Raw genomic sequence first — 15702 nt, forward strand, 5'->3', positions numbered from 1 at the left:
TTTTTGCCCTACTTTACGGCGGACATTTTGCTTTTAAGTATGTTTCCAAACGCAACACCTCTTTTTTAGTACTTTTATCGTATTTATAAAATGAGACTATGATAACTCATTTAGATTAATAAAGTATTTTGTGTTTGCACTATTAAAAATTTATTAGATTTACTGAAATTTTATTTAAATATAAATTTCATTGAATGGATATATCTCAGTTAAATCCTTTCTGCATAATAATATACTTTAATTGTGTATATTTTTTAAAATTTATCTACTTTAGTTGTTACAACTCCGCATCAAAATTTTATTGATTTTCTTGAAAGCACAGAATACTTCTCCTTAATTTAAGTCATGGTTTCATATTAATTAAGAGCTTGGGGCGTAATAGCATTTTCTTCTTTTGTACGACAAACGTAAAATAAAAATTACTAACTAACCTTCTTATTTATTGATCGAAAAATGAAAATTTGCTTCATTTGCCTATATTTAAATGCTTATTAAATAAATCGCATTATTATCATTTAAGAATGGTTAACTCACTTTATTCATTATTATTTTTTGTCTTAAAGTCCACGATACCGAATATTAGTAGTTACTGTTGTAGATCACATAAATTTGATATGTGGAGAGACAAAACAATTCTGGTAAAATTTACTGTACGGTAAGGACATTTCTGGTAAAAAAAGGGTTAATAAAGCCAAAATGTACGGCATTTAAATCAGTCATTTGGTAATTTTTAGATTCATATAGTAATAAGTTTTCGGAAAAATCTGTCTTTCCAATTTACAACTCGTAATACCACACATTTAGTAAGAAATACAAAACTGAAAAGTAAATTTAACCGAATAAATTATTCTTATGCCAAGCTCTAAGTTATCATGATGAAATTGCCAAATTTCTGATTTACCAAATTTTTTCACTTATTATATACCGTATTTCATTGTTAATCTTGTCAAAACCAATACCAAAGCGTTTCGGAAAAAAAATATTGAGCGTTATATTGTTACTATAGAGCAAGAAATTTGGTGAATTTTGTCCTATTCTTGTAATTTGAACTATTTGTTTTTTCTCAGAGTTACGCATCTCAGTGTGAATTCCATGTTTCTTTTTTTTTCTTGCCTTAAATCGAACAAAATAAGTGATGCAAGAATACCAGAGCTTAACTGTATAATTTTAATAACTTTAGAGTGATTAATGATTATATAATTAAAACTGCAATAATTATCAGCCTCTTGACGGTTTCGTAACTGGAAAAATTTGAGAGAACTTTATTTCTCTACAGTATTCCCCTATTTAACTGGATTTGCTATACTTTGAATAGTTCATTCTAAAGATACTACACTTCATTGGCATGACGTACAGAAAGTGAAACTATGGATCATTACTCCAACTGCGGTTGTAGTTGAATTTTGCATTTTCTCGTAATATATTTTGTTATCGGTTAAAAGATAAAAATATATATTAAAAAGACCCGTTAAAGTCGAATTAAAATGTAAGGCACTAATTTATCCCTTTTCTTCCCGAAATTAACTGGAATATTCCGTTTTCTAACTGAAGTGCACCATTTTTATTCATTTTTTCCCATTTTTACAGTTAAGTGATAAACTTAGTTTTTTATCTAGTTTTTCGGCACTTTCAAAGTTCTGCGTATTTAGTTTAATATTTTTTCGAAGTGAAGCATAATTTTCAACTTTTTTTCACAGTTAAATATTTCACAAAGACTTTCATGCGTAGTTTTGACTTTAATCAAATACAGAATTTCTTGAAAAATTGAAACGGAAAAATTCTTTAGAAATACGTAGGATTTGTAACGAAAGGAGTTTTTTTATAAACGTAAAACTATCAATTTTACCATATATTTCTTGTTTAAAATTTAAGATAAATACATTTTTTAAGGGATAATTGAAAAATTTAACTGTCGTGGAGTCAAAATTTTCTCATCTGATAAAGATTCATTTAAATGTGCCTCTCGGCACATCAGACAATAATTTTATATTCTTTTTTTAAATGTATTGAAATTTTTCTAATAATTTACATACTTATAATTAACATTTAAAAAAAATCTACAAATAATTAGTCTGTTTAAAGATATTTATTTTTATCAAACATTTTAAAACATTGTTACACTTTTAAATTACGTCCCTTTGGTAGAATAGTTTGACTATTTTAAAATGTTTCATGTGAACTACGTATTTTTCTAAAAAAAGAATTTTACCTATTTCAAAAAACATATTTATAAAGAGTGTAAAATAACACGCAAAATAATTTGCAACAGTTCAAGAAAAAAGCTTATCTTCATAGTAAGTCTGATAAATAATTCATTTTCAATAAAGTAAATAAATAAAAAGGAGATGAAAAAAAATATATCTCCTTACCGTTAAAAACAATCGTCGAAAAGAAAAAGAAATCCTTTCAGCTAAGTTTTCGTGCAATTCGCCATAGGGCGAATTGAAAAATCGGAAAATCTGGACTTAATCTACGTCACGAATTGCAGTAGCAGACGATAAATATCGAGAAGAGCATTTGAGAAGAACGAAAGAGGTTCGGGAAAATGCCCGGTTCTGTTGTCGTCTGCCACCTCGTACCCTACTTTTAAATCCGCACATTGCGCCACTCGCTCGACCCCCTCTTACATACCTCCCCACCGCCACACACGTCGGAACTACCATGGCTGCATGGAGATGATGACGTCGACTCGGCAGCAGCGGTAGCGCCACCACTCCGCATGTCAAGGGGAAGGGGGATACAAATCTTATGATATTAATTTTTTAGCATGGTAAAAAAACGAGTATGGTTAGGGCATGGGAAACAAATAAAATCTGATTGATTATCCGGCTTTTGAATTAATTCGTTTATTTAGAACTCGATCGCTGATACTCCAGAAAGCCAGTTTTAAACATTACACATCAAAAGTTAAACGTTACATTTTAATGCCCAAACAAATCTTATTAATGATTAGTTTGCTCATTTGATATTACCGATAATAACACAGCATACCTAATATAAATAATTATTTTTCCAGAGCTAACAAATAAGGCAAAATTCACTATATAGTTATAGAAACCTTATGTAAATTATAATTATTTCAATATTAAAAAGTAATGAATCAAAATAACAATTTCAATGCATTTTGTTGTAAAAACCTAATTACCAAGTTGAATAAAATTTATGAGACTAATAATCTTTTTTTTATTATTTATTATTGCAAATAATTCTCAAATGATACTCATTATTCATAATTACTGTGCTAATGATCTTTGTTTTTAATACTAAAATCATTACAAATTTGTTAAGTGAATTTTTTTTCTCTCCTTTAATATAATTTTTCCTTCACAAGTTATTAATTTAAATTTTCAAATTTCTCTTTTTCTCGCAAGTTTCAATTTTTTAGATAATAAAAACATGATAAAAAAAATATTATGCAGTTATTATCTTGAAAATAATTTCATTTAAGATGCTGGTTTTTGAATTTATCACCAAAAGAATAATCAGAAAAGAAGTAGCTAGCTAAATTTATATCATCATTCTGGCGAGTATAAATCTTCATATCCAATTTTTGCTAATAAACTCAACAATACGCTAAATAAACTTTGAATTTATTAAAAAAACTATAATAATAGTTTTACAAAATACATGAATAAAGACGCCTGAAATCAGAAAATTGTATTCTGGTACTTTGAAGATTATGGATTTAAGTTTTACTAGTGCCGACCGGCCTTTGTAGGGGGCGGGAAACTGTCCTTGCATCAGAACGGTTCTGGGTTCGAATCCTGGGCAAGCCATGGATGTTCTTTCCTTCTCAGTACTAACTGTTCTCACTGTGGGAGCGACGTTGGCCCACCTAATATGGTGTCCCTGAAAGAGAGGCCCTGTAAATCCCTGAATTGGCGGATGTTAATACAGGCAGGCATTGGAAGAAAAAAGTTTTATTAATAATCAAACAACAATTATGGCAAAAAATTTAAAAAAACAATAACTTTCAAAACAAAAAACAGCAATAAGTGTTAAAAAAGAGAAAGAAAAAAAACGAACATTTAAGTTTCATTTATCTTCAGACCAATAACTTATTTTTTAGCAAAAACATTGTTTTTTTTATCCTAAAATTAATTGTCAAAATAAATCAGACTACTTGTCATCTATTACATTGTTTAATAACTCTCTTCTCTTTCTTCCTCCTCTCCCTCTGCAATATAAAAACTGAAAAACACCATTCAGAATGATTCTTATGTAAAACGACCCCTTAAAACCGAATATGATCTCCATTTTCCCCATGATCACGAATTATGGGGAAACCAATCCTTGTGTTTATCTATTTTCGATAATTTTATGGTCATTAATATGTTCTGAAGATAAGAAAAGGTTTATGTTACCAATTTTCTTATGAAGGCTTATAAAAAAAATTTTGCGAATTCAATTAATTCAAATTATTTGAATAATCGAATAGCAAGGAATTGAGAAAAAAAAACATGATTTGTTTCTCAGATATTTTACAGTGTTTTTCAGGGTAAATCTAGGTGAGATAGCTGTAGAGGAGGCTACATAGAGGCTATTTTAAATATTTTCGACAATTTTTCTAATGAAGTGCAGGAGATGCAGTTTCACAGAAAGTTTAACTTGCTTAGCAATTTGGACAAAGCATTGCCTTTTTTGACTACAGAAATATGTAAAATTGTAATATTTATTTTATTTAGAGGACAAATAATTTTCGTTCATTAAGTATTCTGTTGTTTTTCAATGCGTATGTTATATTTCTTTTCAACCAGCTGGGCCTTTAAACCACATATATTGGTCAATATTTGTTCCTGAGAAGAAAACAAAAATAGAAGAATGCTATAGTTGAGTGACGCTATAAATTCAGTGGTCCTCTCATCACCAAATGTAAGAGAGATGACGACTTCAAATTTGAGAGAGATGGCCACATAAAAACGAGGAAACATGGACATTTTTCTTTCACGTGTAGTGTCTTATCAAGGATCGTAGGGTCCTTATAGAACATCAAAATAGGTATCAAAATTAAGGTAATGAAATGTAGTTTAGTACATGAGTCATCACCACCAAGCTTACTATCTCCAAATAAATTGTTGTTACGAAATTTTTGTGTTCGATATTGGTTTTCGTTCGGTTTCTTTTCGTAAAAGCTAAAAAAAAGAAGTCCTTAGCTTTTTTATTACATTACTGAAACCACTTTTTAAATTTGTGAGTAGCTTGCAAACCCTGCATATTACAGTACGACTATACAGACCTAACATTTTATCCGATAGAACTCTACATATTATTTGATTCTACTGTCTCAGAATTTGATGAATATCAATGAGTTTGTTGTGAATGACTCGGTGTATTAGGTGCAGGCATGACTCTATGAAACATGCACAAACTTTCTTTTCCGAAAATGTAAAAATCTTTGCCAAAAATGTAGTAAAGTTTATTTTGAAAGTTATTTATTAAATATGCATTAGAGATTTTCTTTCTTAGATTAATTTTTTTATTTTCCAAAATAAAATCCATTCCCTACAGCTTACTGCAAAAATTCTATCGTTAACTGTATGAAATTTGTTATTTTTCGTAAATTTCCTTTTTTCTTAAGTGGCCATCTAACCTCAGCATTAAGGAGAGATGGCCTTCTGCAACTTTAATTTCAAGCAGCTTTTTTTAATATTTTTTCTCTAAAATATGTTGAGTATATGTAAAAGAATTTAAAGTATGCATGAACAATTTTTCTGCATCTATTCTTAATATTATTATTTCAATAAAAAATACTGTCATCTATTCTAGAATTACCGTATATTTATATTTTAAACCCTTTTTTATTTCCTCTTCAAAGCATAGCTAAATAATAAGAATATCAAATCATAGTTTTGACTTGGCTAAAATTGAGTAAACAAAGGATTTATTTGCGTAAAGTCTTTAAGAGGATATGTTTTATCAAACAATAGAATAAAATAGATCAAAATCAAAATTGAATAAAAAACTACAATTAAATAATCATTAAAAATGTTTGGTAGAATGGTACAAGTAAGAGAATAAAATCAGATAAAATATATGAACATAATATAAAATACGAAATATGTAAAACGGTACGAAGATTATGAAATGTTTGCTCAAGTGAATAAATTTGTAAATGCAATGAAGTATTTATATATACAGTACACTCTCGATTATCCGTGTGCGGATTATCCGGTTTGCGGATTATCCGTGCTCATTCCGGAGTCACAAAAAATATAAAGAGAAACATTTTCAAAATTAAAAAGCTTTGATTCATGAAGTTATAACTCTACAAACTTTCTGGAAGCAATATTCGTTATTGGATTACAGTATATGGAATATCAGCAGCATGGTCAAGGGTAAAATCGTCTATGTTATCACGATCTTGGAGAGAGATCATACCGCTTGATGAACAATCTTCTTCAGATGTTCAAGAAAAATATGATAACAGTATTTTCAAACAAGCAAAAGGAATCTAAGGTTTCAAAATTCTTGATGAAAAAAATTTAGAAGATTGGTTTCCAGTATTTGACAGATGAAGACATCGTTATGTTGTTAAATCAAATAGTGATGATAGTAACTGATGCAGAAGATGTAGTAAATGAGGGAAATACAATTTCTCATACCGCTGCTCTGTGGAAACTTTATTAGATTATATGGGAGGATTTGATTACGGTGACATTACTGCGGTTAGTAAAATATGTGTATCGATAAGTGGCGAAGACGCATTAAACATTTTTTTAAAAGGAAAATTCCTAGTTTGATGTTTTACAGCATGCAAATGTGAGTAATTTTTATATTTTTTGTACTGATATTGATTTTTTCTTTAATAAAAGGAGTTTTCGGATTATCCGCGTTTTTCGATAGTTCGTGCGACCTGTCCCGGTGATCAGCCCGGATAATCGGGAGTGCACTGTAGTTTAAAAACAGACTCTGCGCAGAAAATCAGGAATTTTCGGAAGATGGGTGTAATCCAACAAATCGTATGTGCATAAAATGAGGAACCCAAAAAGTTAAAAAGATGTGGGATAAATTATTAAAATGTGATGAACTATAAGAGGAACGTTACAAGTATTGCATTCAGGAGGGTGCGTAAGGAAAAAGGAAAAAGAAGATGGCGTAAAGAGGTTTGGAAAAATAAGAGACCTTTATGACCTAACATCCACTTTTAGCCAAAATTGTGACTAAATATTTTTATTACTATGTACGTTTTATTCATTATCTTGAATTTAGAGAGAGTTGTCAAAGAAGAGTTCAATTTACACATTTCTATCTAAATGAACTAGAAATTTTCAAATGAAAGAAAATTGCTTAATGAAATAGAAATTTGCAATTTTATTTATATTTATATACTATAGAGAGCAAATACTGTATACTCATATACTGTAGAGATTAAACAATAAAGTTTGCAGCTATTACAGAAAAAAACAATATTATATGATAAAAATATTTCAGTACGATTTTTTGTTATTTCTGAAGTTTTATGTTCGACTATTAAGAATTTTAAAAAAAAATTCTACTTATCATTCTTAAATTTCTTTCTAGCATTTCTACAATTTCTAAAACTCAGATTGCATATTATTATTATTATTATTATTTGTAATTTATAACAGAATTTCAAACTTAAAAAATATTAAGAAAAATAAACTGTAATTATTTTAAACTTCATGCAGTTATTCATTTATAATTTTTTAAATGTATTGTCAGAAAGTTATCAAAATATGTGAAAAAAAGATTGCAAAAATAAAAAAAATGAGAAAAAGAGAAAAAAATGCTGTTAAACACAAAACAGTGGTTGATAAAACATAGATTTTCATGCATAGCTTGATTGATCTAAGTCATGAAAATTGGTCATGAAATTTTAGCATTTTTTAAATGCTGACAATGAACTCGAAGCTCGATCTGTGCGTTCTAGCATCTAAATTAAATAATAAAAAACAGAATGAAATTTCTTCCACGTTGTTATACTTGAATAAACAAGTTTTATAGTCATGGGAAATTAATAATCTATATTATATAAAACGCTAATACGTACGTATGTATGTATGTATCAATAAAACTGATGATATTTCTTTTCTCGCGCTGGCCACTGTTTTCATTTTTAATTGAATGGATTCGGTGCGCAAGAGCACGTAGTGAGCAACCAGATAACAATAACCAGAGTGAGCATTATCAGGTTGTTCAATTCAGATTCATGCACTAAAAACATGACAATATTTAATTTAAACTCAATTAGGAATTAATTAATTAATTGAAGTGAGAATGCTTTAAAAGGCCGCTGTTGAATTGATATTTTTCTACTGGGAGCTACCTAAACGTCTAAAAAACGTTTAAGTGTTTGTATTGAATGCATTGAATTTTTTTATATTTCGCGTTTATTTATGCATTGAATTTTCACGCTTTAAAATGCAGAATATTAGTGAAGCAATATTTGATAATTTATTTTGCTAATATGTTTCTTATTTAGCTAATGTTTTGATTTTTTCACCATGTACAATCTAAATAGCTAATATACTTTTTTAAAAGCCAATAAGAACATTGGTAGAATTCTTCTACATAAGTACAATACTATGTCTTTGATGATAAAATACTATGTCTTTGATGATAATATATTATGTCTTTGTGCTAGAACATTGTGTTCATTGGCGAGCGAGCGCAGCGAGCCATGGTTCACGGCGTGAACCACATAGGATTGCGTAGCAATTCTCGGGGGTTGGCGAGCGTTAGCGAGCAGGGGGCGGAGCCTCCTAGTATTATATAAAACGCTAATACGTACGTATGTATGTATGTATCAATAAAACCGATGATATTTCTTTTCTCGCGCTGGCAACAGTTTTCATTTTTAATTGATTGGATTCGGCGCGCAAGAGCACGTAGTGAGCAACCAGATAACAATAACCAGAGTGAGCATTATCAGGTTGTTCAATTCAGATTCATGCACTAAAAACATGACAATATTTAATTTAAACTCAATTAGGAATTAATTAATTAATTGAAGTGAGAATGCTTTAAAAGGCCGCTGTTGAATTGATATTTTTCTACTGGGAGCTACCTAAACGTCTAAAAAACGTTTAAGTGTTTGTATTGAATGCATTGAATTTTTTTATATTTCGCGTTTATTTATGCATTGAATTTTCACGCTTTAAAATGCAGAATATTAGTGAAGCAATATTTGATAATTTATTTTGCTAATATGTTTCTTATTTAGCTAATGTTTTGATTTTTTCACCATGTACAATCTAAATAGCTAATATACTTTTTTAAAAGCCAATAAGAACATTGGTAGAATTCTTCTACATAAGTACAATACTATGTCTTTGATGATAAAATACTATGTCTTTGATGATAATATATTATGTCTTTGTGCTAGAACATTGTGTTCATTGGCGAGCGAGCGCAGCGAGCCATGGTTCACGGCGTGAACCACATAGGATTGCGTAGCAATTCTCGGGGGTTGGCGAGCGTTAGCGAGCAGGGGGCGGAGCCTCCTAGTATTATATAAAACGCTAATACGTACGTATGTATGTATGTATCAATAAAACCGATGATATTTCTTTTCTCGCGCTGGCAACAGTTTTCATTTTTAATTGATTGGATTCGGCGCGCAAGAGCACGTAGTGAGCAACCAGATAACAATAACCAGAGTGAGCATTATCAGGTTGTTCAATTCAGATTCATGCACTAAAAACATGACAATATTTAATTTAAACTCAATTAGGAATTAATTAATTAATTGAAGTGAGAATGCTTTAAAAGGCCGCTGTTGAATTGATATTTTTCTACTGGGAGCTACCTAAACGTCTAAAAAACGTTTAAGTGTTTGTATTGAATGCATTGAATTTTTTTATATTTCGCGTTTATTTATGCATTGAATTTTCACGCTTTAAAATGCAGAATATTACTGAAGCAATATTTGATAATTTATTTTGCTAATATGTTTCTTATTTAGCTAATGGGGTAGACTATACTTGTACAAGTTGTGATCGCGATTGATCGCCAAGCTGGGCGATGTTGAAAACCAATTGTGATTCTGATTGGTTTAGATTTTAATCGTGCTTCTGATTAGTTTAGAATTTAGCGTTGTTTTTAAATGAATTTTTAAATGTAATTTCAGAGATCCGTTAGTTCTACTTTGGATACCGGCGGGTAAGGTTATTTTTGCTTCTGGTACTAAAAATGAATACTGTCAATAAGATAAATATTAAGTTTCTGTACGATTTTAATAACGATGAAAAAAAAACAGTGATTGACTGGTGTATGAATGAAGGTTTAATTAGTAATAGATATAAATGTCCTGTTTGTGGGTTACCACAGCGTTACGGGCAAACAAGTATGGCGCCAAACATAAGTCGCCAATTTCGCCAAGGGGCACCCTCAAGTATATTTTTCCCAGCTAATGTTTTGATTTTTTCACCATGTACAATCTAAATAGCTAATATACTTTTTTAAAAGCCAATAAGAACATTGGTAGAATTCTTCGACATAAGTACAATACTATGCCTTTGATGATAATATATTATGTCTTTGTGCTAGAACATTGTGTTCATTGGCGAGCGAGCGCAGCGAGCCATGGTTCACGACGTGAACCACATAGGATTGCGTAGCAATTCTCGGGGGTTGGCGAGCGTTAGCGAGCAGGGGACGGAGCCTCCTAGCAATAAGATAATGCATAAATTCTTTGATTCGCTTCATTAATAGCGAAGGCATTGGGAAATACGCCAGAAAACAGTACACTGACAGAATTTTCATTCTAAAATTAGGGTAAAATAACTGGCAGCAGTCTGTCAATACGATTATCCGTAAAGTGTACAGCAAAAGAAATTGTTTTACTTGACGGTTTCGAAACCGCTTACAACTTGTATTGTTAAAAATCCATGACTACAAAACTATACGGTATTTTAACCTTTTACTACTATCATGGCTTAAAAATCGTAAAACATTTTTAACTGGGCATGGCAGCTAGGCGTTTCGTTAGGAAATCGACATCGTGGAGCGCAGAACTCAAATTGGAGATTGCAGAACCCTGCAAACTCATATGTTGAAGGAAATGGAGGAAATACTGTAGTGTCAACACTGGAACTCAAACCCTAGTTCTGTTGGTCCAGTTACAGTGACAGTTTAACCCTCTAGTCTATGATATGTACGCAGCTGTAAGGAATTAATTGGATTTAGAGGGTACGTTAAAATTCTGATAATTTAACAGTATTATGTGAAAGCAGTTAATAATTTAGGTTTTTTTCACAGTCAAGTCACTAGATTAATTACCATCATATTTATGGTTATTTGACTGTTTTGTTTGAATATAGTAAAATTACAATTAAATAAATTCTTATTTAACCACCTTTTACAAAGAAATTCTAACAGTGTAAGAGGCCTAAACCTTCAAATGCTATCTTGAATAAAATATTGGAGACATATTTTTCAGATACCGGCTGATCCCCACAATTTTAAGGTCAAATCCCAAATCCATCGAAATTAAAAATGCCTGTATATTCAAAAATTTTTCTTCGCGTTGTTTCATATTAAAAAACATCATGTTTTTCAATATTATAGCATATTGAAGCTTTCCAATCATTAAGATCGTTTCATGTTCGTAAAAGTTCAATTGTTACATAAAATCTATTAAGAAGGTTTATTTTTTACGCTTTTTTTATTTTATATACTGCTCAGATAATTGGAGAAGACTGAAATAAGTTACACCTTACTGTAAAAATAGCTTTCGTTCTTTCCGATATAGCGGACATACAAACCCGATCCTTAATTAAATTCAGAATCAAAAATAGGTTTCCTCCTTCTCCTATTTAATTTCAGGAAAAATAACTTTTTTAGTACATAATTCTTATGGAAAATTTTAAAATGATTAAAAAGTATTATTTGTTTTGCAACATTTATTTTCTAAAAGACCTTTATAAAATAATATTAATATCTTAGGAGAATAATGTAAATTGACAGCAGAAAAAAAAGGAAACGTCCTCAAAGGAAAATGATCAGTTTAAACTTTTTTTAAAAAAAAATTTTTTTTGGAAATTTCAGAGCACTATAGTGCTAACTCAGCTTGACGGGTAAAATGACACCAAATCCCCCCAGGTGGAAATAAAGACATCAGTCAATAATTTTCGTCACAATATACCCCCAATAAAAACTGATAGGTTGAAAGAAATTTCATTCCTGTTAAGAGCTATTCTTTTCCAGTTCCAACTTACAAATGCCAAAAAAATCAGGTGAGTATTTTTTTCTTTCTTTAGGAATATTTAAAGAGAATGTCAAAGCCGTGTTTCGAGCTTTATAGATGTTGTAAGATATCTTTACCCATTTTTATTTTTAAAGTTGAGAAGGCTTTTGACAGGAAAACTATCGTGCAGCATGACAACTTAATATGATGGCTTCTGACGCAGAACACCGCATTCAGTTCCTTTCCTTCTCTCTAGGGATATGTCACAAACAGGCCTTAAGGTTTTTTTCTGGAGGCGGTTGCACCCGGACAAGAAGCAGGTATTTTTAGCTATAAGAAAAATTGATTTTTACTCAGGTTTTTTTTTTTTTTAGAAAATGTAGATTATGAAAGCTTAATAAGAAAATCTTGAAAAGGCTTAGAACATGTGACAAAGCCAGAAATCCAAAGAACTGTTCAAATCGGAAAGCAAAAATTAAGTCGTAAGTTTTGAATCTGAAAGGTTTCAAGGAATGGGCTTCAGTTTTGTGTTATTTTATAATTTCTTTACATATTTTTTTATTAGTTGAGAGAATGGCACAGATTTTTTTGAAGGATTAAAGTGAGGTGTTCCGATTAACTTTTTCAAACAATTTATAGCAGAATTAATTCTTAAAAATGCTTTCAAAATGATTAATCTTATTATTGCATTTCTAAAACTTTTTGCTTGATACTTATATTCATTTGAAATGTCATGTTATTTATGTATTCGACACTTGATTGTACGTAAATATATTTTTGTACTTAACTATATTATTTTTGTACATAATTTCTATATAAATTTTGTAAGTAAATATATTTTTTGTACATCGTGGATACGCAAAAAATCTACACAGTTGACATTTCGCTTGTTGGTTTTTTTCCTTTTCTACTTTCAGAAAATTCAAATTTTAATTTTTACAAGTTGTATAATGAAAGATATTTTCCAGAACTTTTATTTTCTCCATGTATTGTAAAAAATTAAGGATCAAAAGACGGTAAAACGTACCGGCACTTTGGGTGCACCATTTGTGAAATGCATTTCTAACTTAAAATATAATACCATAGTTTTTATAGTAATATTTATTTATACTAGAGTAATACAGAGATTTTGCGGTAATTTTTACTGTAAAAATTAAGGTATATCAGATTTATTTTCCTTCCTTGTTGTGTGGCACTTTTTACTGCCATCTGGAATATTTTACAGGAAAGTCATCTTGAGAAAAAATTTTCAAGATCACCTTATTTAGTCCGCCTCTTGAGGGAATGAACTTCATGCGCAAGATTATAACATAATAGTTTGAGGATTAATAGAAAATAGTGATAAAAATAAAAGAACTCTGCAGTTTCTTTTTTATATAAAGATATAAAGATAAAAAATCAATACTGGAAAACATCTAAAACTCTTTCCTAAAAACTGCACGAAAAATTAAATAAAGATTGCAATTCACTTAATCATCACGACAGAAATCTGCCAATTCGAAAAAAAAAATAACCATAGCCTAAGATGACAACGCTAGAAACAAGAAAAACATAAAATTAAAAGAAATAACAGAATGGCTGTGTGTCAAATAAATGTGGAAAGAAAACATATGTGTAGGAAATTTCATTTATTTTTACTTCATTCATTTATTTCATCAGAAACCATAGTAATAAGTTGGATTTTCAATTTTCATTGCTAATCCTTTTTGCCAAAATTGTCATAATTCCTTATTTAAACAACATGCTTTGAATTTCATACGTGTTTTCTTCTCTACTTTGCAGGCTTACAAGCAATTTAAAAGAAGAAATAAGCACTCCATTTTTTTAAAATTTTCTAACCCATATCCTTCAGTTAAATTAAATAATAAATAAATCTTTGCACCTCAACTTATAAGCAAGCATTCACATAGAAAATATGAACATTCAAATAAGCAAAACAAACTGTTGCATGTTTTGGTACTGCTTATATTTAACAATTTAAGTATACTACATTATAATCTAGAGCTCTATTTTAGATTTAATGGTATTAAATTATTAATGCAGGAGAGAGAAAAACGTGTTTTATTAACGAAGATCAACACATCATAAATAAGATTGGAGTTTGGGCATCGTTGCTCTTTGATCCAAAGTAATTTTCTTTACTCAGTAATGCTTGTCTCCATTTTTAATTTGCGTCTATCTTAGTTTCTTAAATTCAATTTGTAACATTTTTCTTTGATTTTTATATATTTTACGAGATTATATTAGACTAAAGTACTTAAAATTGTTGTTTTTCGTTGCACTTTAATTTAGAGTTGGGATTACAAAAAATTTATATGCATAATTTGTTCCGTATATAATTTTCAGGAAGTATTTATATTTATTTACCACACATTTTAATGTACATAAATTAAATTAAATGTTTAGGAAAATTTTGCTGAATGTATATGTTGCGTATTTATAAGACTTCAAGATGAGAAAAAGGTGTTTAATGCACATATATAGCTAGATTTAATGTTCAATGAGTTATGAGAGAAAGTTATGAGAGAAAGGATTTAAAAAAAGAAAAATTTCATACAGGTCCTCGGACTTGGCAAGTGTAGTGATCTATAGGTGGTATATGTTGTTGAGTATTTGCTCCTGAGATTGTCTCCCTAGTATATATTGGTAACCCTCAGCTTCAATAGCATCGTTATGTAATAAAACTACGTTTATATTCTATAAAACATAGTTTACTTAGTGAAAAATATATACGTTCAAAACAGATAGAAGTTGCTGTATTTCTTCTATTAATTTTTCATATTTCATGCTAAGCAGAAATATTGAATGCATTGATATTACCAAGCAAATTACTCCAATACATGTTCGTTTTAAAATATTATATTTTACTATTATGTTTTACTATCAGTATCATTTTCTAACAATAAATTGACGTTTAAATACACGTCTATAAAGATATTTAATGCCCACAAGAATTTTTTTTCCACATGATTGCCGTTGATTGTTTAGGTCAAATGTTACTAAAATTATTTACGAGAAAAAACAACTGAAGCAGATATTCATGGATATTATTGTGTAAATTTTACGATTTCAAAAATACATTTCAGTTTTACTTTTAAAACTCTACGTTCTACTCAAATAAAATGTTAACAAAATTTATCAACTTATTTCAAAACGTATTGTTCTATTAATATTGTTATTTAGTTGATATAAACTTTATAAAAAATTATTCAATACATTTTTAGACGTTAACATTTAGGTTTTACAGTTCAAAATTTACATTATAAACAGTAGTTAGCTTTAATTAAATTACTTAAAAAACTGGAAAGGATTTAATCGGTGTAAAATTGTAGTATGGTGTAGGTAAAATACTTGAATTTCTCTTATAAGGTTAGGGAATATTTTCATTATAAAAATTAATTAAAATTCATAAGAATCTAGAGTTGACTGATTGAATTTGATGTTAAATGTTGCAAGGCTCAAAAAAGAACACAGCAGTCAAGAATGATGTATACCATTTTCCAAGTACCATATAATTTACATACATAGATGCATGTGAATTAGATGATTCATGC

General features: G+C 29.5%; 1 protein-coding gene and 1 long non-coding RNA gene across 2 annotated transcripts in view; both read right to left on the reverse strand.

The window, feature by feature from the left end:
• The window catches only part of LOC107450269 (protein O-mannosyl-transferase Tmtc3), a 246239-nt gene extending 243578 nt beyond the window's left edge, over positions 1-2661 (reverse strand). The window contains exon 1 of the mRNA XM_071180106.1: positions 2370-2661. The gene's annotated coding sequence lies outside the window, so the exon portion shown is untranslated. The remainder of the gene's footprint in view (positions 1-2369) is intronic.
• A 913-nt stretch (positions 2662-3574) lies between these two features.
• Positions 3575-12806, reverse strand: LOC139425508 (uncharacterized). The gene is made up of 2 exons (XR_011636706.1): positions 12286-12806; positions 3575-3849 (listed from the first exon to the last, which is right to left on the reverse strand). It is a non-coding gene; the product is annotated as an uncharacterized lncRNA (long non-coding RNA).
• Positions 12807-15702: the final 2896 nt, after the last annotated feature.

This window comes from Parasteatoda tepidariorum, chromosome 4 (assembly GCF_043381705.1).
Source record: "Parasteatoda tepidariorum isolate YZ-2023 chromosome 4, CAS_Ptep_4.0, whole genome shotgun sequence".
Classification (NCBI taxonomy): Eukaryota; Metazoa; Arthropoda; class Arachnida; order Araneae; family Theridiidae; genus Parasteatoda; species Parasteatoda tepidariorum.